Here is a 24865-nt window from a genome sequence, read left to right on the forward strand (position 1 = left end):
AGGCTGCATCCTTCAGAAGTTATTTGAAACTTGACCACAGCCAGTTTTGTCACCTGGCAAGACCAGCAGTCACCAGCAAATTAAAGCATATATTTCACTGTTAACAGTCACAGTTATATATGCAAGGGAATTCTTTAGTTAGCAGTTATTCCTCTTCAAATAGCTATGGGATGCTAAAGCCATTTAGCCACCTAAAAAGTGAATTAACTTGCAAGAATTATTTGTAGATATTTCAAGCATGTCCTGAGCCTGCAAACACCTTGCTTTTAGCATAGAGCTGGAGGCTTTCACCTTGGAGTCTGTTTTTTTCTGTTGTGTGTAAACATAGTATAAAACCCTAGAGTATTTTCAGAGGACTCACTTAGAAAGGGTAACCAGAGCAGTGTTTTAAGCATTTTTTTAAACTTTGGTCATCTTTTTTTTTTTTTGGATATAAAATACATGATCATCACCCGATTTCAATTTAATGAAAAAGTACAAACAGGGCATGAATGGTATTGAGTTTACAAACATCTATTAAAATGAGGTTTATAAATTGGTGGTGATTTTAGCCATTGGTTCAACCCAAAATCTAATTGAAATTTGGACCATAAAATTATGGTTAGAACTAACCACAGTGATGTCACAATTTGTCACTGAAGCGGTGGAAAAAATCAAAAAGACTTAGGTCATAAGTCTGACCAAAACAAATTTCTAGGTCTAGCGGAATAAGCCATTCCTTTCACTACCAGTCAGCTCTTTCTCCAGAGTTTAAATTCACATCCCTGAAAGTCAATTACACCTTTATTACTCTTAATATATGTAATACGTCTTTAATCCAGGAAGCTTGTATTAAGAGGAAGTATTCAGGGTGCTTTTCAAATACATGCCAGTAGCACATTTTTCAAACAAAGTGCAATGAATTTCCATTTTGTTTATACCTTCTTCCTTGGCAGATTACTTCCCTTCATGAATGCAGATGGTTTGCACATTTGATTAATATTTCATTATGGTATTGTATCACCTGAAATAGATGGCTGTGGTGTATTACTAAACTTCAAAATACATAATAAATTGAAACTGTCAGCTGCTTAAACAGATCAAACCCAGCCTCAAAGTAATACTTCCATCCAAGTGCAGGTGACTCAAGGTTAGCAGGTAGTCAGGAGACATGGGCAACACCCCCATCTATATCATCTACTGCCCACTGGCAGACTGTTCTCCAAATATTCTTCTTGTTTCCATTTTAGGGGTGAACTGTAAGGCCATGTGCTTGCTCAGAGGTAGAATTCCAGTTCTGTATGTGCTGAAGCACCTCTCTCAGAAGAACACAACTTCTCTACCTTGCCCTTGGTTCCTGCAATGTATCAGCTGAACTGGTTGGGATCCTTTTCCAAAAGAAATTCAAAGCTTTTTCCAAGATTATTTAAAAATTCTAATTCCTGGGAAAATACCCTCAGGATAGAAGGCGTGTGTAGGTGTGTGAGAGGCATGTGTGGTTTTTTCCCTTTCCAGCACAGCTAGCAAAACAGTAGTCAAAGTAACCCCCTGGTACCTCCAGCCTGAATTAAATTGGGGGCTTACAGCAAGACCTCTCCCAAGCATTTTCACTGCTTGCTGGTTAAAGGCTTTCATCTTCTTAGTTTTTTCTTTTACACTAAAGGGTGAAGATGGAGAAAAATGGATCTAAAGATTTTGCTTTAGACTAATGCATTTTCCTGTGCATTCTTTGGCCCACGGTATTGATTGCACTGGGCAAGACTCCTCAGTAACATCAGTGAGTGCGCAAAGAGTGTCCATGCAGTCAATGAGCCACTGTTGGAGCAGCTACTGTTCAACAACAGTGGAAAGCATGTCTGTGCTGGCAGCTTGCATGGATGTTTTAAGATCCTGCACCTTCAGAGAAAGATATGGGAGTCAAACTAAGGTACCTTCACATTGAAGATATATTTGCCACAGCAAACTCACATCAGCACTTTGGTGTACCTAACAAAGACCCTCAGACAGCTGAAGAGACTATGCGAGGTGCAGGGACCACAGCAGGAACAGAGACAGTGGCCAGGATGTGCTGCAGAGATGCCTCACCCTACACACCCACAGCAACAGCACAGCCTGGGCTGCAAAAACACAAACATCTGTAAAATTACAAATAATTGAAGACTTAGTAAACTTTTTTTCTCTCCCCCCTTTGCTTCTGTAATGCATCCAGATGACCTTAATTTGTAATTTAGGAGAGGCTTAATTACTGTAATTGTTAAGAAAAGTTAATTTAAATGCTTACAGAGTCAGTGACCCAACATGCTCAATGAACTACTAAGGTAGGGCACAGAAGAATGTAATCTTAATGTACTGAATTCCTTTCCTTCAGGCAAATACAGGGCCAAGTGTTCAAAGCTGCTTCTTAAATTGCACATACAACATCTGAGGAGACTTCTGCCTACGTGTAAGAAACGGGATTTGCATGCACAAATACATAATTTAATTTAAACATATCTATATGTTACGTTCACACTAAGGGAGCATGCAAAAAAAAGCACCCAGGTAAACACTGCAGGCAGTTTTCTGTGCTCTTTCACGTGAATAAAAATACTAAATACTGTACCATAATACTTCTGAGCTTGTCCTTTAGAGTACCCGGTGAAATGCGAACTTTGGCTTCTGCATCTATATCTGCAGCTTGTGATGTGCTGGTTTGATGGAGCCTGTGCTTTCCTTGCAGCAGTGCTGCTAAGCTTAGTTATTGACTGGCATATTTTGAGATTCTTGATTCCTGGGAACATTAGGAACATTGGTCCTTCTTTAAATATAGTTACGAACCACTCCCAGTCAGGTAATTTTCTAAAAATCTTAGGAACCTTCTTTAGTCTTGGGTTTTTCAGTCTTCCTGAACACTTTTTTACCCTCTTTCTTTAGACTAAAGTAGGCATTTCCATCCCCTCCAGGGCAACACACTTCAAATCCTGTTCTCCAGGTGGGTAATAAGAGTGTTCCGGTACTGGAAGACCACACTCAGCAATTTCAACAACTCTGTCAGTGCTTGGGAAGCCTAGAAAAAGAATTATTTGAATTCAGAGTGGTCGAGGGGTGGGCATGCCAAGCAGATTAGGAGAAAAACCTTGTGAGGAAACACTGGAGTCTGAGGAGGAGGAGAAAAACTGGGACTGGGAGCTGGATAGCAAATCTGGGAATGGATGCTGTGAAGCAAGATGAAAACAAGATTGAACAAGATTGTAGTGAAGGGGACATGGGGGCAAGACACTGGGTGCAGGTACCACTGTGGTGAGAGATGATGGGGGACTAGGGAGGTGCATGGGCTTAGGAAGTGGTGCAGAGGGCTGTGCTGAAGAGTGCAAGGAAATCTGTCACTCAGATAATGACTGCAGAGAGTGCCAAAAGAGAGGGAACTGAGGTGGCACAGGGAACTGTAATGCTGGCCCAGCATCAGTAAAGAGTTCACAGCAGAATGGGTTCTGCTGTGTATGTTTTATCTACATATTACCAGAAGCAAAAATGGTATTACAAGACATAAGAAAGCCCCAGAAGTCCTAGTTTATATTGTGAACAGTTTGAACTGCCCTTAACATCTCTATTTTATCAGAGTTACACTGTAGTACAACAAGCTGAAATGTAAACAGTCTGGATATAAGTAGCAATGATTAATTAGTCATTTTCTCAGAAATGCCTCATCCAAAGAGCACCAGCTGTATTCCCATTAAATGCACAAAGAAATCTACTCTTCATTACAAAAGCTGCATTTTCCATAAGGCTCCCTGAATTTCCCCCCAAAGCTCTAAACATCCTCCTTTGCCACCACAAACTCAGCAGACATAGCTACTCCAGCGAAATTCATGAATCATCAGGGGATTGTCCAAGAAAGTGAATTTGGTGAAAGCAGGACTGACCAGCTATTGGGGCTGCCTAGGGCCTGGGTCAGGCTGTGTAGCTGTGAAGGTGCCCTGACACCTTGGGGCTATGCCAGGCAGTCAAAAGGGGGATGGCAGACCCTACACTCTGGCAGTAAATCAGCTTCAGTCTGGTAAGATTCTGACACACAAGTATAGCCACTTGGAGCTGTGAGGAGACTTCTGCCTGACAAGTGGTAGATATTCGGTGCTTTAGACGTGGCTTACAGAACTCGGTATTATGGCATGAAGTTTCCAAACACAAGGTATTTTTCTCAGTTTTCAGTGCATGTTGTTCACTGACATCAGCTAGGCTCTTATCTTCACACAGGCAAAAAGGACAGCTAGCATCACCCATCTTTCTTGATCTCTGGTCACTGATGGGTCAGTCTTTTTAGCCTCCGAAAATTCCTACCTGTTCTTATAATCTCTTGACCACTATTTCCAGCACATTTTTTCAAGGTTACCACAATCAGCAAGTCTTAATTTATTCCCTTACCACACTAAAGGCATAGGCTGATAAATGCACAGTCCTGCATTAAGACCTTGATCCACATAGGCTGATGATTAAAACTCTCTTGGGACCTCTCCCAGTGACCAAAACACCTGGGTCCTTTGGCAGGCACTGGATCAAACCATGCAGCTCAATAACCCTTCAGGAAAAAAATAATTACTGAAACGTAATGAGTCTAGAGTCAGTTCAGACCTTGCCATGCCCCCTGACTTCAGCTGCTATTTCACAGATGAGCAGACCTCTCACAAGCCTTGTGTTGTTTCTGCCAGCCCCACTCAGAAGCCCCAGACACTGAGGGCATGTCAGGGGGTAGCCACCTATTGTTAGACAAGACAAACCCACAATTAATCTCATTCTTTCCTTGTGTACGTGTGGTAAATTTAAAAATAGGTACATTTTGTAGACTTGCAATTCCATGGTGACTGCTGGAGGCAAAATCTGGGCCACACACAATATTATGTCACTGTGATCCATCTGTATTTGTAAAGATGAAAACATTAGTCAGTGTGGACAGATTTCATATCTAAAGAAATGAAGATGTTTTACTGGTGAGTGGCTAAAAGTCAAGGTTCTGTGAAATACTTGCTAATTCTCCAGTACTTAAAATTGGTTTTTCATCGTATGACGTTAACTTCATCTGTAAATATGCCGGTCTGTTGGTAGATTAGTTGCCCTTTTTCACTTGGTGTGATTTATTTATTCACTCTCCAGAGCCTAATTACATCTTCACTTTTCTATAATAAGTTTGAACTCTTTGCCTGGAGACTTAACCTGCAAGATCTGGGGGCATAAAACTTAATCATCTTTGATAATTATATGATGGCACTCCTGAAAATTAAGTTAGAGCAGCTGCAAAACATGTGAAACAATGAGACTTATCTATATTATAGTCCTGATGAAGTCTTGTAGAAACTTTACAATATGCTTTATTGACCTTCTCTAGGGTACTATAATGATACATCCTATGTTAGATCTACATCACTGTAATTGAATTTTAGAGAATTTCTGTGCTGACACAAAAATTGAATCTGCTCCCTGGTGCTTTTTCTTTCAATACAATCTAAATCCTTTTTTCATTCCTCCTTTCAATTATGAAGGTGGGGAGACTACAGAAAGTGTTATCAGTCTTCCTTGGCCTAGAGCCCTTTGCTTATGCTAACATTTTCCCATTGGAGACCAAATAGTGACTTTACTTTGTGCAGGATGGGCTCAGGAAGTTTTCTACTGCTTTACATATGGCAGGCAAGAGACTGCTACCAGCACACCCTTAATTTCAGCATTCAAGCCCTAGCACAGCTCTCTATTATCCAGCTGCCTGTCCCCAGCTGTCCCACTGTGCCTTATGCAGCTCATTCCTGCAAGGAGACATGGATGGTCTTCCTCCCTGTGCAATGCTGGCTGAGTGGGGCGGGCTGACCTCCCCAGGGCAACCCTCTCCTGGCATGGCTTAGCCCAGGTGAATTAACTTTAGACATATCTACTGCACTTGGAACACATCAGAGGTTTTGGGGCAGCCTGTAATGCACCTTCAGTTTTGGCACATCTCTACTGACTTTGAGAAAGGTCATAGGGATGTTTGAACCTGGTGGTGGTTCTGCAAGTGGTTGTTGCAGCTCCCTCTCTCTTCATGTCAGGGTACTTTTGCACATATTTTGTTAATAAGTATAGACAAAAAAAGATCAAGAAGGAGTACCAATATGATTTTTAAAAAGCCAGCTTCAAGAACCCAGTTGACTGGAGTTCACTCTGAAAGGTGCAGCCAAACCACTTTCTCTTTCCAACCTATTAATGGCTTTCAGTAACCGTGAGTGAGAGCACATGCAACAATGAGTACATGGCACTTCTCCTGCTGGGACATCAGGTTAGCTAGCTTTCTCTGGACAGTGACTGAAGATCACATCTTCTCTTTTGTCCCAGCTATGCTGGATTTCTCCTTACCTCTCTGCATTTAAGAAAAACAGTCTAAGTGAATTTATAAGACAACTTTTATGATAGGAAGAAATTGCTTCAGTAGGATTCTTTAGCTGATGCAAATGCGTGTTACTCATTACCTGTCTCCTATGCAGTGAAACCTTTCGAAGGCACAAGCTCTCCCTCCTTCCCTCTGCATGAATTCCTCAAGGGACAGTGCCACTGCCAGGGCTGTGGCATATCCCAGGAGTGCACACACTATTTACTTTCAAGGCTCTCCACTACAGTCCATTTACTTCTGCATAGAGCACAACAGAGCTATAGAGAAGAAAACATAAGGAGCACAGTTGCTTAATACAGTGGGGTATTGAAGCTTGACTTGCACTGTTGTGCCCTGGTACAGTTGTTCCACGGAGTCTATTTTGTACCTGTCCATGTCAAATCAATATCCAGCGGCCTCATGAATTCCCATACATGCTCAGGAGCTGTCTGGCTTCAAATTAGTCTGCTCCCTTATCTCTCCTCTCTCATGAAGAGTGGCAGAACTGTGTAATAAAACCTTTAAAACTGGATCTGGTTGAATTAATTTGCAACAATTCTTAAGTGAAACTAGAGAGTCCTCCTCTTGCTGCCTTTCTGATTTTTCCTTTCTTCTGGAATTGTCAACACAAATAACAATACTAAAATCTGTCACTTTCTATAAATTTTCTACTTTATACAGAATCACAATAACAATGTTGGGGGGAAAAAAGAATTTCTCTATTTAAAACAATACCATTTTTGCACTCTTTTGGGCACCTCTGATCCTCTGCAGGCTCCTCACATCTCCTCTTCCCATTCTTGTAAAATGCAAAACACAGAAGCCTTTGTCACCTCTTTTCTTGTTGTTAAAATGCAAAACACAGAAGCCTTTGTCACCTCTGTGTTTGAAGGAAAAGATTTATTTCTTATTATGGTTATTTCTTATTTCTTAATAATGGTTATGTCTAGACTAGAAGTGGCAGCTGGCAAAGAAAACCAGAAAGGGCATGGCAAGTTTATAGCAAAAGCAGTAAATACAGGCAAAAAAATGCACATGGTGTGTCATTATAAACAATTTCTAAAGAAGCCATGTTTTCACTTTATTCTCATCCTAAATAGTTTGTGGTTATCTGTAAGTATGCTACAGATGTAGTTATTGTAACTATAACCATATACACTATGCCAATCTGTATGACTTCAGTAAAAGTTCAGTACATTTGATGAAGTCAGGCACTTGGAGTACCTGCTGGATTTCCACTGTGAAAAGCAAATTTCTACATGTTCCAGAAATGAAGCAAATACCTCATTCCATAAATACTTCAGTGAGTCTTACTTTGTATATATTACATTAATATATTATTGGAGTTTGCCCACAGGAGAACTGGCTTTGCCTCTGGTGCTAAAACAGATAAAGAACTTCAAATAAATAAATACATCATTGATGAAGGTTCCATAATCAATCTTCAAACTAGAAATCAAATTAAATAACTATTTCTAAACCAGTTCATTCTACTGTTCTATTACAAGTAAGGCAGCAATTATAGCACTGTAATCTATATTCATTTTCTTGGCCTTTTATCCAAGACAAATCAAGAGAAGTTAATGTGTTACATAATGGGCTTCAGTAGTCTGGCTTTTGATTTTGGTTGGTTTGGTTTTAATTGGTCTGTTGACACCTTCCAGAGGCTAAGGATTCTGGCAGTATAAAATATGCATTTTGTGCACTTTAGGTATGCTTGTTAAGATGTAGACCTGAAAATTTAGTGGGCTTAGAAATGAAGAATCAGAGGATAATGTTTTCATGTGGCCTAAGGCTTGTATTAATACAAAGAAATAGGACTGCAGTGTTTGGTGTGTGGTTATGCTTTGTGTTAGCCAGTGACAAGTTCTGTGGTACCACACTAGATGAATCCTAGTAGCTCTCTGCCCTTACATGTCATCACAGCACCTGCAGGAAGGGCAGAAGTGTGGGGCAGGATAAAGGGCAGGCTTTTGGTTGGACCAGCTGTCCAAACCTCTGACCTAGGTTCTTCTGGGGTTAGGAACTGCTCCAGGGGAAAACAGTGTGGATACATGCTGTGGATGCTGTGCCACTCCTCTGGGCCTCGCCCCATGAGAAGTTGCCCTGTGTGCAAAGGGTCAAACAAGTGTGACACGAGCTATACACCCCTGCTGTTGTCAAGACACTTCCGTGCTCAGAAGGTGATACGGGAAGGTGAAGTGTGGCCGGTGCTCAGATCCAACTTCTTCCCTCACTCTTTAGGGCATTTCCAGTGGCCATTCAGCCACTTCTTTTAACCAGAACACCATAATACCGTGGTACAGTAAGGTGTTTTTCCAGTTTCATGGATGCTTTTTGTGAAAACTGGTTCCATAGGTATGGAGGTGGGTTGAAACTGCTCTGCCAAATCCATTCCCTGGCTGATGGCAAAGCTGATTAGTGCTCTGGCTTTCATACTCGTAATTCAGGCCAAATGAAACAAAGAAAAGAGCTGTTCTGGGACAAGGCAGCAGTATTGTGTTATACCCTTCAGTAATAAAGTGCCAACCAGCTTGGTGGCCAACTAAACATTTCTATGGCCCAAGGAGGGAATATGTGCTATTGCAAAGTTCATTGGTGGTGCACATGGACTGCCTGGGATGCATCGTGTTTCTGGGTCATGCTGGATTTCAGGATTGGCCCATACCACAGTTTCTCATGATCCCTTCTCAGTGTCTCTTTTCAGAGGGAAATGGGTTTATTGTCATTTGTTGAATTTTAGTGCAAGAGATGGTTGTGAAAATAAACATGCCATATTCTTTAATGGTATTTAGGTTGGTTTTGTGATGCTTGACTAAAATACTACCTAACAACCTATTTCTATAAATCATTAATAGCTTGACTTCAGCAGATTCCATGCAGGATGAAAAAAATTCTAGGATTAGGTCCTGAAAGTACATTTTCTCCAGGTTAACATTTTAGGTTGATTTTGCTTTAATAAATATCTGTATTACCTAGATTACTGAATTTCAGGTCTAGCCTATGCAAACCACTCATAATAATGATTTTGCCTTTCATAATGATTTTCTCCCAAGCCCAGAGTTATTAAAAGGCAGATGAAGTATATTACAAGTCTCATTATATTTCTTGTAAAGCCAGTATTATATATCAGATATGGAGAGATAGATTGTGATACAATTTTCTGAGGGTAGCCTCAGTAAGAATTTGCTGGATCTGTCCCTCTCTCCAGAGAGCCTGCCTGCACAGCAGCAGCCATACACGATGGCTGCCACTCAGAAGTCCGTTCCTTCTGTGATTAGATTTTTTTTACCTTGTGATTTCTACTCTTACAATATTAGATGGAAAGGCATTTAATATGGATAACAAGGTGTAATTAGGTTTCTTCAATAAATTTTTATTGCCTCCCATAATTCTAGTCGGTCCAAGTCTTCTGAAACCATTAGCTTTTTCAGAAAGAGGTCGATGTATTTATTAATTTGCCATGTGTATGAGCCTGTGAATGATAAAATAAGAAAGTAGATGTACAAATTTTACATTCTTCAGACAATGTTGTGATTGTTCTTTCCCTGATGAACTATAAGATTTTTAGCATACCAAATATGTACGAAAAGGAGGGTGGCAGGCTTTTAAACAGAAAAGTAGAGAAACTTCCAGATTCTCATAAAAGGCATACCTTTCAACAAGATTTTTTTTTTTAACTTTATCAATAACTCTCAGTAATAAAGCTCTTTTATTACCTCATCCAACCATGGAAATATTTCTTGTTAAATTAAAAAATCTCCTTCGATGGATGCTAATTTAGTCTCCTTTACTAAATGAAATACCCAGCTATGGGAAAAAGGTAGACCATAACTTGAATAGTAAAAAATGTATTAATGTCACTAATTCTAGTTCAGGAGATACTAAAGTCAGAATGGATTACTGGAAGAAATAACTTTAGAGGAAAGAAGACTTATTATAATTTAAATTATGAAAAATTCTTAATGTCACTAATTCTCTCTCAATCGCTTTTTGTGTAAAAAGCCATCTATCATTAGGATCATTTCACCAGTTGTGGTGACAAATGGGTGCTGATTAAATGAGTGGATGAAGCAAGATTTCTAGTACTGGGTGTAAGAACAGCACTAAAACCTGTACATGTATGTTCCTTTTGCATTTTGGGGCCAAAAATTGTGTCCATTTTCCTTCTTAGATGTTAGCTCCTTGAACATGTGAAAGTCTGAAGTCTCCCGGCAAACACAGATCTCTCATGCAAACTCAGGGACTCTTCACCAGCAGTGTACTCTCTGTCTGCACTTGTAGATGTTTTTAATCCCACTGGAGAGTATATTTTTATATATAAGGAATAATCTAAGCACTGTCTCCTACTTAAGAGGCTAAGAAACATTAAATTATTTTCTTATGTTTGGCATATCAAGTGTGTCAGGAATTTCTTTTTTTTCTGTCTAAAACCCAGGTGTAGAGAGGGCTTTGCAATTTACAGGCTCCAGCCCACGAAGGCTTGGTGTGGGTTACCTCAGTGTGAAGCACATCTCTGAAAGATGCATGGCCTATTTCTCTTCTCTCAAAATAAAATGAAGGAGACCTGCACAGGTCCATTTCACTGAAGTCTGGCATCTGATGGAGTCCTCTGAGTCTGAAAAGGAGAGGGATTTGTCAAGGCTCAGCTATTACAAGCACTGAGAGCTTTTTTGAACTACACTGAGCTCTCAGGTTTGTTCTTCATCAAAGAGCTCCATGTCCCCCCTAGCCACTTCCCACAGCAAGAACTGCAAAAAGAAAGGGAGAATTACTGGAGACAGGTCTGTGATACGCTGATACCTGAAGAGGAGCTGATGCTTTTCTGCTGCTTCTCTGCACCATCACTTCACCTAATATTATTCCCTTCTGGGTGTCTGCTGATCACTTGTAAGGCACAAGGAGAAACACTTTTCTATAATCTAAATGCTTAATTTGTCAATAGCTGTTTCCTACACACACTTTTCTTTGGGCAGGTGGGAGAGGGCAAAGACAGGTGCTTTGATGGTGTAACATTCTCAGGTAACACATTAGCAGGTACAGCTACATCAGCATTTTAATCCAGACCAGGACTGTAATTTTAAAGTGGTGGTCTTGGTGATCCCTGCCCACTGCAGTATGGGGCGTGTCACAGCAAAGCCACTGGGTGTGTGAATGGGGTTCCCTGAAAGACATAAAACCATGTGTGTCTCAGCTGCACACCTAACATGCCCCAGTGTGGTCCTGGGGATCAGACTAGCTGTTATCACCCCTAAGTTGTGTCATGTCAGGTTTCCAACATCACTGGTTTTGCTCTACAAATCCATATTTGTTGAGTTTGTTACTTGTTAAGGTAGACATAGTCTGTCCAGTTCACATACTGAGAGTTAAGGCAGTTTGTGATCTGCAGTCAGAAAGGTGTTATCCTGCTGGATGGTTTGGCAGGAAGGAGCAGAGTGTGACCCTCACTCACAATACAGTGATCTACCTTGAAGCATCCATGGGATATCCAGTGACTGTAGGAATTGGAAATCACAGAATCACAGAATATGCTGAGGCGGAAAGAACCTGTGAGGATCATAGAGTCCAACACCTGGCTCTGCACAGATTTCCAAGAATCACACTCTGTGCCTGAGAGCATTGTTCAAATGCACCTTGAACTCTGTCAGGCTGGTGCTGCGACCACTTCTCTGGTGTGAAAAACCATTTTTTAATATCCAACCCAAACCTCCCCTGGCCTAACAACTTCAGGCCATTCCCTCGGGTCCGGTCACTGGTCATCACAGAGAAGAGATCAGTGTCTGCCCCTCCTTTTCCCTTCATGAGGAAGTTGTAGACTGCAATGAGGCCTCCCCTCAATCTCCTCTTTTCCAGGCTGAACAGATCGAGTGACCTCAGCCACTCTTCAAAAGGCTTCCCATCAAGGCCCTTCACCATCTCCATTGCCCTCCTTTGGATGCTCTCTAATAGTTTTAGTATCTTTTTTATATTGTGGTGACCAAAACATTCTCAATTTCCCCTGATTTTTCCTCTGCCACATTAAAGGTATCATGGTTGGTCTTTCCATGGCATGAGAAATGGCACTTTGATTGAAGCCTCTGTTGCAGTCAATGGGGATCGGATTCAGTGACCCTGCAGATCCCATCCAGCCCTGCTCTTCCCTGCCTTCACCTGGACAAATGTTAGAGGAGAGCAGATGAAAACACTCTCAGAGTGTAGATCAAGAGCTAATGTTGATGCAGGGTGCTGGATTCCCTATTAATTCAATATCCTTTTTCACAAATTTCTTTGTATGGTGGTATTCAGCTACCTTAGAAAGCAGACACTGCTTACATGAATTCTGTTTGCTGGCATTGTAAGGAAGCTGATCTTGAAACACAGTGTCCATTTCTCAAGTGCTTGGGGCATTAACAAGTTTGTACCTGTGCAATTTCCATTAATTTTGTCTGATAGTCTTTAAAAAATGTCACTCCTGCTCAGGGCTGCTGGGTTGCTACTTGAGGGAAAATGCCTGTCTTCAGCCTCATGATTTTCACCAGCACCACATAATAAATCAGAAAGAGACCTTTTTTACCCAGAAAAGATAATTCTGGAATTTAGTTCCTCTGACACAATGCTGCCTAAAGCATGTAGCATTTGCTAGTGTGATGGACTTTCCCCCCCCGACTTTTTGAAAGTGGGAAAGAGAGCCCTGTCTCCATTAACTGTAATGACTTCATTTCTCTCTTCCTTAAAAAAAGCCTTATTTCTCCAACAAAGCACACGACAAAACACATTGATGAATCTTAAGTGATGATTTAATGCAGCTAGAAACTTTCTAAGACCTTCTGTACTTACCTGACTTTGTAGGATAGAAATTGCAGTTCATTAGATGTCCCTCAAATCACTTTCAGCTATGAAGGTGCCAATCAGCTATAGGTCCCTGTGAGCCTCTGGTGGTACCCAGCCATACTCTGAGAATCTCTGGAGGTGCCCAGCTGGCTCAAAAGCCACCCATCCCACCTAAGTTGCCCCCAAGTATGACCCTGTTGCAGAGCCTGCTGGCTCTGGCTCTGACACCACTCGAATTGGGGTATATCCAGCCTCGTAGGCTTAATCTCCCTTTGCAAATCAGTCTTGCAGGTTGGGGAATTGAAAATGGGCCATTTCCAACAACCTTCTGGTGATGGCAACCCAAGGATAATTTTACAACTTGCAGCTCATCCCACAACTTATGCAGCATGCATGTGTGGGTCTGCCCCTCAAATGCGAAACTGTAGTGATTTCTTTCCAAAATTCTTGGTTTTCATCCAGTAGTTGCATATTGCCTGTCCTGCAGTGGGGTACTCTCCAGTCTGACTACAAACCAGCTCTTCCCATCTAGAGCAGACCATCCTGTCCACTCACTTGTGTCATAAACAGGTCTTTTCAGAGCAGTGCAATGGCAGAACATTGTTCCCTTCTCTCTATCTGCCTCTATTTCTACTAGTGCAAACCCACTCTTGCTTCCTTAGTATTTCTCTAGGAAATACTCCTTGCAAAAACCTCCATCTATTTTTCTTTTATTCTCCACAGCCCTGTGGATATTATAAACTTTCCAAATTCTACCATTTCATTATTTAGCTGGGTATGAACACAGAAAACAAGACCAGACTAGGCCTTGGGAGGTGATTTAGTCCATTGCTCTGCCTGAGGCAGGATGATCTGCACTCATGTTGTTCCTGGCATATATTCCTGGCATATATTTGTCTAACCTGTTCTTAAAGGAAACTTTTATCCTCCCCAGGAGCTTATTCCTCACCATATGGGACATTGCCAACAGCCATATAACCCTGCCTGTATTTAGCCCTGTGGTGTGCTAACAAATGGACCTAATCCCCCTGGCAGCAACCAGACCCCTGAAACCCAGGTTTACATAACACACCTAAGACATCACAGCTCTATCACCTGATGGTTTTTGCACTGGTGGTTGCATCCTCTGTTTTCCTGGGCTATGGTACCTCTGGGCTTGTACATCCCCATTTGGCACACTCTTTGCACTGAGACTTGCTAATACAAAATTGATTTTGACAAAGTGGTATCTCTAACCATACCCCTGCCTCTTTTCTTTGGGCTGTGGAAAGAGGTCCCACCTGGGCTGAGTTGTGCTCTTCTCCTCCCTCGCAGATGCTCCTCTCCTTTTGTCTGCCATTTAAAAAAAGTGGCAAATTTAGCTTTGAGGAGTCAAATAATAAAGCTTCTTCAGTCTCTCCCTCTGATGGTGTTTCCTTCTTATGCAAGGTTTTAAAATAGCCCTACTTCTCTTTTCATACAGGGTGGTTTACCCCAAAACCTTATGATGTCTCTTTCAGTAAGCAACAGACAGCTCTTACAAGCCTGCAAAAGTGTCATAGTTGTTTTTTAAGGCAGAATGCACCTGATTCTGATTAGGAAAAAAATACTGGGGTGAATACATAGTGCTTTTTTATAAATGTCTATTGCATTATTATCTTTATGTGCCACTTCATTAGATACCATGAAAGCATAGAAACAAGCACTGAAAATGTGCTTTTCTCTCAGTCACTCATTCACCAACTTCTTCACAAGGCTCTGTAGCACTACTGAGGTGGAGGGGCTGAGCAGCACCAAACCTCCCTGTGTGTGGTTTCTACAGATCAGCCTGTGGCTTGGTGCCCACGGAGCAGACACTACCATGGGACAGCTATGGGGAGTGATTTTTGGAGCACATGCTTGGAGTCTTAGACTGGAAAGCAGTGGTCGATGGGGGCATGCAGGTGCTCTGAAGGGTTATGGATGTGTTTAGGAGGGCATGGAGAAGTAAATGACAGCTGAATGTGTGTGTGTGGGTGGGTGGGTGGGGTGTGAGTGTTGTGGGGCAAGTCTGTTCCAGAGCTAGGCTGCTGCTTCTGCATGTACCAGCTGTTCACAGGGATACACAAACATGCTGAATGATGGACCACTTCCTCCACAGCAGGGCATTTATTCAAGTTTTTGTTGTACATGTTGGAAAACATTCCTCTTTCTCACTGTTGTGGGAACTGGTTACATAGGTGTCCGTAGCATCTTTGGCAGGGATATGCTTCCAAAGGAGAGTTAGACCATGCTGCTTAAGCTGTTGATTTAGCCAAAGAAGATTGAACTGCTGCAGGCCTTAGTTCTCTTTGATTTTTCTTGGCATCCAATTCCTCTTAATACGTTTTCTCCATTACATATTGCCACAAAAGACAGTTTTAAAAAAAAAAACCAACAACACAAATCTGTGTTTCTGTGAAAGTAGACACCAATGCTTCCTTCAAATCTGAAGCTGCCAGGCATCTGAAATTAAAATAGGTAACAGAAGGACACAAACTGAACCCCACTTGTCACAGAAAGTCCTCCCTGGAGGCACTAGACATTGTTCTGCCTTTGCCAGGAAAAAATTCAACTGTTTAGAACTCTTTTTCACAGACAGGTGGAAGCTGATTTGTCATTCTACTTCAGACACTCATGATATATTGGTGGTAGCGTCAGTCCATGCTGTTATTCAACACCTCTCCACAGCTGAGAATTCATGGGAGAAATGCCTCGCTGGCATGCCCAGTCAGCATTTCAGAGATTCAGAGAGTGTACTGATTTCTGTGTGAGCATAAACAAGGCTGGAATAACTGCATGCTTGAAATGTCTTCTTTTCATCTGTAGTAATAAGGGTTTGTGTCAGTAACTCCTGAGATCTGTTTTAACTATTGCCTCCTGCCTCCAGACTCTAAGACTCTTCACCACTCCAGACTCAGTGGTGAAGGATGCAGGTCATAGAATCACAGAATAGTTTGGTTTAGAAAGGACCTTAAAGACTATCTAGTTCCAACCCCTCTGCCAGGGCAGGGATACCTTCCACTACACCAGGTTGCTCAAAGCCCCATCCAAGCCTCTTTGCATTTTGTCTCACAGGCCTGGAGATCATCAGCATCTCAATATACACATATCTGGACAGTGCATCTTCTAGAGTCACAGTCTTTGATAGAAAACTGTCCTTCTGTCTATTAGAGAGCTGATAGAACACTTTTATATTTCAAGACCTGCATTTTGTCATATTAACATTTGTTAGCATGTTCAAGTCAAAGTAAAAGCAAGAAGCAGTAAAGCTTTGTATCTTTTCCCATGTCATTTTGTCAGAAATAATTACAGTAGTTTGGCCCATGTTATTAGTATTACAGGGCTTGGTGATCCATTTGCACAAACAGGCAGCATGAAGAGATTAAATCAGTCTTGGCCCCATTGTCACAGAGGTCACATTACATTGCCTTTCCACCTTTTTGTTGTGTGACTTCCTAAAAAAACATGTGATAGTATTGCTTCTTAATACCAACCTGACTTTCAGGCAAAGTGTATAATTTTCTGTTAATATTTATTAGTTGCCATTACTTACATGGCCATTGTAAAATAATGTTTGGTTATAAAAACCTCTATCACGTCCTGCATTAGTCCAGGATAGGTGAGTTCCTAGATGAATTTTATTGAGAAAACAGTTTATGATATGTTTTCTCTAGGGAAAAAAAAAATCTCCTCTCAAATTTATTTGCATCAGCATTTCTTCTGTGTGCAGATTTTTACAATGCACAGTAGCACCGACATCATGCAAACGTGGTCTGGAAGGGCAACACTGTAGAGTCTGTAGCTTCATTGATTATGTTCAGTTTTAAATTATGTGGTGAAAAGCCTAATGTGCAATACTCTGGACTATATAATTTATGCTCTGCAAATGAGGTATAAATGCTATTTTGCTGGGCCACATTAATGATTTTTGCACAAGGGTGAATTATTACAGAAGGGCGAAGACTGTATGAGCTGGCCTTCCAGTTATAGGCTATAATAATTTGGTTTCTCAGCTGGGAAATAAAGAGAGGAAAATTAGCATAGGAGAAAGAAATACTTCTTTTTTTTCTTTTTTTCTTTTTTTTTTTTTTTTTTTTTTTTTTTTTGTAAATAGAAAGCTGGCTGCATACTAATTTGCATTTCTGCAAATGAAAGAAAATGTGCTTTGATTACATTCAAGAACTTTTGTGTTTCCTTTCTGTAAGTGGTCTAGCAAATAAACACTCTGATTGTAATGCTCATGATGAAGGTAAATCCCAGAGAAGTGTGTGAAGAGTGCAAGCTGATTTGTGGAGGGGTACTCACACAGAAAACCCTGTATGGATGATCACTCTTTCTGTCCAGAATAAACAAATGCCTCCACATATACATCACCCATAGGAAAATGCTGGGCACTGAATACTTGATTAATTACTGTTTTACAGGCAATGCATTTTTTACATAATTTCTCCAGTTAATATCTCTGATGAAAAGGAAATAGCATTTTTAAGATTTTGCTATTGATGCCTTTGGGAGCATAATGCACTGACAAAACCACAAAACCTTCAAATGAATCCTGGATTGTCTAATGGTAAAAAATTGCAATATTTCAACTTGAGAAGTCACTTGAAACTTAACAATGATATCTAAATGGGTATCAAAACTAATTTAAAGTTATAAAAATAAGCACAGGGCACATGAACAGCAGTGGAAAATTTTACTGCCTGTTTTGTTGAATCCTACAAATCTCAGAATCTGAAATTGTGTTTCCTGTAGAAGCAAAAGCTAAAGACACAAAATCTGAAATACTTCCTAATACATTTTCTCTGTACAGGGGCAGATGAGCAGCCCTCCTGTTTACTGAGGCCAGAGGTGATTCGGAGCTGCCACAACAAAGCCCCTCCTCCTCTGGCAGCTATTTGTGAGGCAAGAAGCGAAGGCTGCACCAAAACTGAACTTCAGGAGGGCTCCTTGCCTTCTGCAAAATGTGTAGGCAGCATCTTACTACCACTGAGTGTGATTTCCTATTCATGGCTTAAGTGCATATTAGGGGATAGGTATTGATCTACAAGGAATTGCATTGCACTGGTCTCTACTAGGGGAAAAAAACCCTCATTCTTCCACGTTATTGAGATGACTCAAGTCAGTTGAATTTACTATTTCCTCAAGAGAAACTGTGCCCTTTCAACATGTGATTCATTTCCTCTGCTATTTTGATGGAGTTTGTTGACTTCCATAACCTCATTTACAAAAGCAGGCAGTGACCACAACTTGCAGTTGACCCCAGGAAAAAACTGCTAAGTGGTCAGCTTTTCTAAAGAAAAATACAAAGCAGGTAATAAGAGCGCAGTATGAGGACAGATTATGTCGTGCCACCAAATTTTGCATGGGTCAAGCTGGGTTATCATACCAGGCTGAGTTATCATATTTATTATTTCTGAGTAGAATCTTTGCTGCTTTGCTTTAGAGAGCCAATCAGCCTGTTCAATTCTGTATGCATCCAGAGAAGCTGATAAATAGTGAAACACAAGTAAATAACTAATTTTCTGCCTAGACTGCATATGGAAAAAGTGTTTCTTCAGAAAACTTGGCAAACCATAAAGAGGATTCTGTTTTTTCTTTCTTTCTTTCCTTCTTTCCTCTCCTCCTAGTTCCACCTGGTGTTCCTGTGTGGTATTGTTTTCCTTAGCTACCTTCAATGTTAAATAATTCATAAGTTATATCTACAGTGCTAGATACTTACAGGCCTCCCCTCAGACCAGTTTTCTCTGAACATTTCAGACTGATTTTTTCAGTCCACACAGCCAGAAAATAAGAGTTAGTCTGTAGAAGTGCTAATGTTGGAGCATGATGTATAAGATCGGCATCAAGAGGACTGGGGCACACGGTTACCTGGGAAGGTGAATCCTGAACTGGAAACATTGCTGCATTTCTTGAGCCGGGAATTCCAAGCTGAAGGATACCATTTATGCTATGTATTTAAATCTTGTATCATGCATTAAATAAGGTAACAGCGCTTCTTTGCATACAGAATTTTGTCTTTTCCACCTTTTCAATATTTGCCTATTGCAAACTCAGTGTTGATGTGCTGGAACTGTTATTACCAGGTACTTAGAGAATGCAAATACTACAGCTTTTCTAGAGAGATGAGTCTGACTTTTAAAGATAAATATATAAAGGAGAAGGATAGAAAGCACAGGAAGAAACTAAATACTATGTTTCTTATTCCTTTTTGCTGGCACATGGGAAGCAGTTATCCTAAATGACAGACGGAAGAGCTATAGCTGCAGTGAGTGAAATTTTGTAAGCTCCTCTGTAGGACATAATACTCCATGTGCCTTTGGAGACCTGTCTGATTCCTTCTCTTCCCTTGACATTAAAGTCAAGACACCACAAAACTGATTTTGGTCACATCAAATCAGACATTGGAGTGGGGAGAAGAAAATATTAAGCCATGCCTACTGTCCTTCCAAGAAATAAGTGCTGTACAAATCCTTTTAGCCCTGTAATGGAGGCTGGCTCATACTCATTCTAGAAATCAAGTTCTCACAAGGTGTTCAAATGCTTGCTATGAAAGAAACATCAAAAGATGTCTCATATGTAGCAGACCACACTATAATCCTGATAAGTATGCCCTTATTAGAGTAGAATTTACCTCTTTATTTATTATTCATGAGTGCATTATAGTATCTTCAGAAATATATTCTGCAGCAGGTAATCCAGTATGGGAAAACAAAAATGCGTATGTCTAATTATAAGTGACATTGAAAAGATCCTGTAGCAGCATACTTCCTTGGCACTGGCGAAGTACTGCATTATAGATTAAAACAACACAAACATATTACAGTTTGTAGAGTGTTTCACTGTTATAGGATGTATGTTGCTAAGAAACAAAATTGAAACATCTCTTTTGAACCTGAAGCCTCTTGTGAGCGTGGTGTTGCATATGTCGTAAATGTTTTTCACTTTAGGATGGATTAAATGCCAGACCAGGAAAAATAGGGAGGGTTCATTAGTCTTGTATGTTTTCCAATCTACTGCCAATGAACCCAACTATTACAGTACTAAAAACTATGTAAGGAGCTTCAGTGTATTCTGGGATGAAGTGTTGACAGCTGCCTGTTTGAATATTAATAATGTCTATCGAATTATTCCATGTGTATATTGTCTGGAGCTTGAAACTGTGGAGACTTCCCTGTAATATGACATCTTTATGTTTCTAAGTACATGCCTGTCTGTGGAGATGGTACCCATTTCATCCCTAGAGATGGCATGCCTCACTATAGAGAAAATGACAGCCTTGTGCTCCATTAAACATTTATTTTGGCAGCATTGTTGGTTGCTGTTTCCCTTCCTCGATGTAACGAAGTCAATGCTGATTGAAAGAACACATGTCCTCTCTCACATATGGCAATTAATCCTCATTCTTCCAAACTTCTACAAATAAAAGTCAAAGTTATTCCTAAACCACATGCAAGAAAAGTTAATTCTACTTAAAAAAAAAAAAGAATTTATTAAGTTAAAAGTGTGGTAGAGAAAGGAAGACTTTTACAGTGCACAGTATTGTTTCATGGGTTAACTGCAGATGCTTTGTTAAATCGATCGTGCATCGATTAGCTGATGGTGAAGCAGCAGTTTCTGCTGGCTGGATGTACTGGTTAAAGGAAAACACTGACAACACAGTGGTTCAGTTCCTGCTGGAGAGGGGACACCTGGAGTTTTCATTTGCAGAGTTGAGAACCAGACACCCGAGGACATGAATACAACTGCTGTGCCTACACAGTACGGGGCACACAGGTGAATGGGCCTCCAGAAAAAACCTGGGCTCCAGGCAAATCAGGTTTCTTGGCTGGTTGCTGCAAGTGGTGTAATATTGATTAGATTAAATATTTATAGAGTAGTGTTTGACTAAAACTGGAAGTATTAACCACCCCCAGTCCCCATGAGGGCACACAAATCCAAGGAATTCTGGTGTTGAGGGAAAGTTTACTGGCAACTTGTCCTTTCAAAGCAACTGCAACACAAGAAGATTAAACAGCTAATTTTAAACTGTTAAAAACCTGGAAATTTGAAATGTATAGGTTAACCACAGCAATCCCTTCTTATTCCCTGCAATGGATTTCTCTAAAGCAACTGTGCAGGCGTCTCACTAGTGGCAGGAGAGCGATGAAATAGTTTATCCTCTCACAAGTAAAGTGCGACAAGCAAATCATTACAGAGGATTAACCATGACGTTGTACCTGGGCCTCTGCTGCCATGCAGCTTTGCCAGATGAGGCATGTCCTGCTTGCAGCTGTGCTGCATCCACAGGGATGTGCCACAAGTAGGGACTGTGATGGATTCACACCAAAGCCAGTCTGTCACTCCCCTCCTCAGCTGGACAGCGGGGAGAAAATACAACAGGCTCGTGAATTGAGATAAGGACAGAAAGAGGTCACTCACCAGTTACCATCATGGACAAAACAGACCTGACTTGGGGAAATTAATTAAATTTTTTACCAATCAAATCAGAGTAAGATAATGAGAAATAATATCAAATCTTAAAAACACCTTCCCCTCACCCCTTCCTTCTTCCTGATCTTAACTCCATCACCAGTTTTCTACTTCCCCCCTCTCAGTGATGCAGGGGGACAGGGAATGGGGCTGTGGTCAGTACATCACACATTGTCTCTGCCACTCCTTCCTCCTCAGAGAGTTGACTCCTCACACTCTTCCCTGCTCCAATGTGGGTCTCTTCCACAGGGTGCAGTCCTGCAGGAACAGGCTGTTCCAGCATGGGTCTCCTCTGGGGTCACAAGTCCTGCCAGCAAACCTGCTCCAGTGTGAGCTCCTCTCTCCACACGTCCACAGGTCCTGCCAGGAGCCTGCTCCAGTGTGGGCTTCCCATGGGGTCACAGACTCCTTCATGTCTCCACCTGCTCTGATGTGGATTCCTCCAGGGATATCTTCTATCTGTAGGTGGATAACTTCTCCACTGTGGACCAACATGGGCTGCAGGGGTCCAGCCTGTCTCTCCATGGTCTTCTCCAGGGGCTCCAGGGGAATCTCAGCTCCGGCACTTGAAGCACCTCCTCCCCCTCCTGGTCCACTGACCTTGGTGTCTGCAGGACTGTTCCTCTCACATATCCTCACTCCTCTCTCCAGCTGCAGTGGCCCAGAGTCTCCCCCTCCCGCTTCTTAAATGTCATCCCAAAAGCCCTACCACCCTTGCCTTGGCCAGCAGTGGGTCTGTCTTGGAGCCCACTGGCATTGACTTCGTAAGACACAAGGGAGCCTTCTGGAAGTCTCTCACAGGAGCCACTCCTGTAGCCCTCCTGCTACCAAAACCTGGCCACGCAAGCCCAATACAGAGACTTTGTCAGATATCCTCAAAGTTGCTGTTAATTTTACATGTGATTTAGTGAGAAGAAATCAACTAACTGGAAAAAGTATTTTGATAAATGTGGTAAACTAATTAATCAGTAACTGAAGTATCTTTCTCTCAATTTTTAACAAAAATCGGTTTTGCTAAGGGAAGAAAATTCAATCATGATTGACAAAGACAAAAGAAATAGAATGTGGGGTTTTATCATCTTACAGAACTGTAACTGACTCCCAGAGAGGGCAGGGAACTATAGTTCACTTTATTCACGACCTGAAAAAGTTCCTCAGGACTAGGATAATATTCCTCTTCAGCCTTTGATGCCATCAAGCTCATTTCCACAAAGATTAGAAGCTCCTTGCAGCATTCAAGTCAAAGCCATTGCAAAGAAGGTAGTCTCATAAATGCTTGAGGCCCTAAAAAAGTTGCGGAAAAAGCTGAACTTTACATTTTATAAAAGCCCAAGATGCATCTTGAAAGCCATGCCCAAGGAAGGTTCTACAATCACATTGGAAGGGCAGTGCCTTGCCAGAAGGGTTGGATTTGTTGCAAGAGCTACACAACACACAATGCCTCTGTCTGTATCTTAAAAAAATCCCAAACTACCAGGAACATGATAAAACTTGTCAGAAAACTGCAGTGATTTGATAGCTGTCATACTGAGACTGGCAATGGACAGCATGTATTCTCAGAAGACACGCCATTTTAATTCATAAGTTCATTGAAACAAAATCACTGTATAATGCAGTAATTTTCCTAATGTCTAGAGTTTTAACATTTATCTGTCATTTTTACAGTCAAAATGCATTCATTTTTTTTTTCTGGGTTATTTTTTGCCTGGAGGAGTTTCATAAAAACACACTGATTATACAGACAAGGTGCAAGGGAGAGGACAGAAGAGCCAGTCAGGGCTGTTGGGGAAGATAAGGCAGGACAGCTGAAGTGTCTGACAGTCCACTGCATCTTTCTGACCCGTGGCCTACATGACCAACATGCATGTAAGGAGATAGCAGAGGTACATGGATGTCATTCTCTTTCCTGATATCAATGTTTCGGTTAAACACAAGGTGAGCAAAGATTTTCTCCTCAGTATTAAAATACTGGCAAAGAGTAATTTGAGTCATACACTCACCTTAACCAGTCTTTTAAGTTGGAATTGAAAATAATCCAGAGTCCAAACGAATGGATTTTCTATGACTGTGTTATATGGGAGAATCTCAGATACCTTCTCCAGACCTCGATGCAAGGGAAGGCTGTCACATGCATGTTGCCAGGTATTGCAACAGCCAATGTACTTTGTACTTTGGGGAAGTGATCCTGCTGTAGCTTCCATAAGCATTTTCAGCCACCAATTCTGTACAATCTGGTTTTTGCCAGGTTACCCTCTCCATGTATAAGAAAAAAACTCTTTAGAGAGTTTATTGCTAGGTTTCTACAGTGGAGGGGGATGTATATGTACATGGATGGATGGATGGATGGACAGAAAGATCAACTGATCTAGGTCAAAAATCTTATTTCCAGTCAAAGCAGCAGAGAGAAGATCCCATAATCAAACTTGTCTATTTTGCAGTTATTTTTGCAGTATTAATAAAATCTTGTATTTTTTATTAGATATACCTGATATTTTAGGTCAAATAAAAGGAAGAAAAGACAGAGCTGACAAGTCCTCCTCCTTTCCTCTGCTTAGTATTAATATAACTCAATTCAGAAATCCAAGAATGCATTAATTTTTTGAATCTAAATATAAATAAAGTGATTAAGTATAACTGAATGATCATTTAAACATATAGAGAAAATGTAGTAGTAAAAATGAACTGGTGTGCATTCCACCATAAGTTTAATTACATTGAATCATTCTAAAATAATAATGCCTATCATTCTTATAATGCTTTCCAGGTTTGGGAAGAACCATAAAAATAAGAGCAACTCATTATTATTTAGTAGGCAAATGTTCCCTCATTATGCAAACTGAATAGTTATTGTGCTGTAGACTCTTAAAAGCAGAGCAAGCATACAAGCAAGAATTGAGAATGATTTCTGTGTAATCAAATCCCATTTGGTAGAAGACTGCAAAAAAAGTTGGGCGTTTTCAAGAGCAGCATGCAAATACATGAATGCAATGCTGAAGGTGCAATGTTCACGTACTGTCCCCAGAAATTGCCTTTAAAACCAACATAGATATAGCTACAGATAGCAAAATCTGTCAGTCTCTCCTGATCTGAACTGAATAGCAAGACAGATCATGCAGGGAAAAGAACCAGGAAAGAAGAACACCCTTTTTTATCTTTAATTGAGACAATGAGTAATACCTAGTACATTGTTGTAATTTAAGGACAACTACAAATGAAGCCTTGGAATGCTTCAGCATC

Source organism: Corvus brachyrhynchos, unplaced genomic scaffold (assembly GCF_000691975.1).
Source record: "Corvus brachyrhynchos isolate BGI_N302 unplaced genomic scaffold, ASM69197v1 scaffold83, whole genome shotgun sequence".
In the NCBI taxonomy this organism is placed as follows: domain Eukaryota; kingdom Metazoa; phylum Chordata; class Aves; order Passeriformes; family Corvidae; genus Corvus; species Corvus brachyrhynchos.